This window comes from Schistocerca gregaria, chromosome 7, assembly GCF_023897955.1.
Source record: "Schistocerca gregaria isolate iqSchGreg1 chromosome 7, iqSchGreg1.2, whole genome shotgun sequence".
Classification (NCBI taxonomy): domain Eukaryota; kingdom Metazoa; phylum Arthropoda; class Insecta; order Orthoptera; family Acrididae; genus Schistocerca; species Schistocerca gregaria.
The window spans coordinates 206,962,812-206,966,037 of NC_064926.1; the positions used below are offsets into that span (position 1 = coordinate 206,962,812).

General features: G+C 45.2%; 1 pseudogene; it reads right to left on the minus strand.

Annotated features, from left to right (window-relative positions):
- Positions 1-2,613: 2,613 nt before the first annotated feature.
- LOC126282648 (5S ribosomal RNA) lies at positions 2,614-2,731 on the minus strand (annotated as a pseudogene).
- Positions 2,732-3,226: the final 495 nt, after the last annotated feature.

The following is a 3,226-nucleotide window of genomic DNA, read 5'->3' on the forward strand; positions in this document are numbered from 1 at the left end:
ATTTCAGGTGTGGTACAGTATTTTGCGGCTTCAGCATTGTAGGACCTATCAATTTTATGCTGAAGTCCTCAACAGCACGTGCGCTCGCTTTGTTACAAGTCCACCTTGCCGCTTTCTTCATGTGATCCTATTTGAGCTCTCACTTCTAATTGCGATACTGCAATATAGTCAGGAGAGTAATATTTGATTCAATAGGACCTCCAGTCATTATCTTCAATTTATTGGATCACAGAGAGTAGTAGCCTCTCGCTCTCGAGCCAACTCTTATTCTCGTAATACTTCAGTATACCCTATCCTTTAACCTACTGTTTGTGTCGATAATCATTTTCCTTTATGTACTGATGTATAATAGATCTCATTGTAAAATTTAATCCCCATATTATTCCGTAGATATATGCAGAATCCCGTATCCTGTTGTTTATTATAATAAATTTCTCTTTTTTTCTCTGAGTAGATTGTGATGTTTATTAAATTATTGTGAGTGTGCACTCCTTATTTTACCAACTAGCAGGGTCCACCATCACTTCCTTTCGTTACCTTTGTGCGCATAATTAATTAGGTGGTAGGTAAGGAGGGGGTCGAATGCATGCCTCCTCGTTCTCATGCAAAATTCGTCAGAATTGAAGAGGTACAAGCTCTTCATCACCCCGGCACCTCACAACCTATCTTGCTGTCAGAAAGATTCCTATGACGGGATGGTTCATTTGAAAGGATTCGGCCGACTTCCTTCCCCATCCTTCCCTAATTGGATAGGACCGATGATCTCGGTGTTTGTTCCCATCCCCCAAAACAACCAACCAACCAACCAACCAAAGTTTCAGAGATGTGGACAGTGGGCTGTAAAATGCACTCCACTAGCAGTTCATACATCTCCTCCAGCTGGCTAGTGGTGACTCTCGACGGTAATAACCACAGCAACGAAACGGGAGTACAGTTCACGGACCCTAGGCAAGGAGTCACACAAAAACACCACTCTGAAATTTGCACCGAAACAAATGAAATTTATTGGCATGATTTATCACTAACTAAATCCATCACGTTTATGTACCATCATCTTCAGCTGGCTAAGGCTCCGAGCTCTGCTCTGTGGCTCTCTTTTACCGAATAAGACCACGATTACTAATTCGCAACACTGGCAGAGAAAAACAGGAGCCGCGCGGAGGGGCCACGCTGTTAGAGGCGCCGTGTCACTGACTGCACGGCCTCTCCCGTCGGAGGTTCGAGTCCTCCCTCGGGCACGGGGGTGTGTGTTGTTCTTAGCGTAGGTTACTTTATGTAGCGTGTAAGGCTAGAGACCGATGACCTCAGCAGTTTGGTCCCATAGAAATTCACACACATTTGACATTTGAAAAACGGGAAAGTCGCCAAGTAGAACTCCAAGCCCGGGCATGTTAACGGACTTAGGATTCTGTCGGACTTGCATACTGCATTGGTTGATCACGAGGAATGTCCTACTCCCCAAATTCACTATGAAAAAAACCACCTCCGCCACAGAGGACACACGACTTCCAGACCCCGCGAGTGCCGTTCGCGGAATCCTGAATTTCGTGAGCTCCAAACTGCTCCGTTTTACATTCGCGCCTTGTGACCAATCCAAAACAGAGCAGAAAGTAAGCATTTTCAATGAACAGTTGCTGTTTCTGTTGATAAAGACTTCGGCAGGACTTTTAGAATGTTTTCTGCGACGGACCTCAGAAACACTGGCTCTGATGGGAAAATCTGCTGACGTTGTCTTCAGTACAAAGACTGCTTTGATGCAGCTCTCCATGCCCTCTATCCTGTACAAACCTCTTCATCTCCTAATAATCACTGCAACTTACTTCCTTAGTACTGATATCTTGATGTCTCAGAATGTGTGCTATCAACAAAAGTCTTATTTTAGTCAAGGTGTGCCACAAATTTCTTTTGTCCTCAATTCTACGCAATTGCTCCTCATCGGTTACATGTTCTACCCATCCAATCCTTAGCATTCTTCTGTAAAATCAAATTTCTTAGGGTTCTATTCTCTTCTTGCCTGAATTGTGTATCGTCCACGTTTCATTTCCACACAAGGATATGCTCCATCGAAGTATCTTCAGGAAAGGCTTCCCAACTCTCCAGTTTCCATTCTTAGTTAACAAATTCCTTGTCGTTCGGAGTGGCCGAGCGGTTCTAGGCACTACAGTCTGGAACCGGTCTACCGCTACAGTCGCAGGTTCGAATCCTGCCTCGGGCATGGATGTGTGTGATGTCCTTGGGTTAGTTAGGTTTAAGTAGTTCTAAGTTCTAGGGGAGTGATGACCATAGAAGTCAAGTCCCATAGTGCTCAGAGTCATTTGAATGTTGTTGAGCCATTATTGAACAAATTCCTCATCTTGACTATTTTCTTGCGATTGACTGTTTACATTTTGTATACTCTCTATAGAGCACAAAGGACTCCGTCTTCAGGCCATAAGTGGCCCATCGGGACCATCTAACCGCAGTGTCATCCTTACCTGAGGATGCGGATAGGAAGGGCGTGTGGTCAGCACACCGCTCTCCTGGTCGTCAAGATGGTTTTCCTTGACCGGAACCGCTACTATTCGGTCGAGTAGCTCCTCAATTGGCATCACGAAGCTGAGTGCACCCTAAAAATGGTAACAGCGCATGGTGGCCCGGATGGTCACCCAACCAAGTGCCGGCCACGCCCGACAGCGCTTAACTTCGGTGATCTGACGGGAACCGGTGTATCCACTGCGGTAAAGCCGTTGCCCTTTTCTCTTTAACTCGGTCATCATCACTTATTGTACTCCCCGTAAGCCAGGCATGTACGAACCGTCCACAACCCACTTAGGAGGATTACGGAAAGATCAGCCCTTCAGATCCAGGCTGAAGAAAACCTCCTTCCCCCAGAACCCGAACCTGTCGTAGACAGTAGCCAAAGGGAAAGCACATAGGAAAAGCCAAGAAATGAGATGCTACACCATGATCTGGACCTTCTCACTCAAATTATCTTGGACGTGAAACAAGGGGTTTAGTTCAAGATTCTCGTTGAGCAGGACTTGCCCTTTCTTCAAAATCTTTATTTTAAGTATGATGGGTGCTCTTCTGTCCTCCAAGACAGCAGCAGTCACGTTCACAGGGCTGCATTCATAATTTTCTACGTCGACTGACTGTTCCATCGGTTCATGCTAGAATATTTTATACATTCTTAATGTAACATACACGGGACTGGTGTAACATTCTACAATGTTTATCATTTTATTTT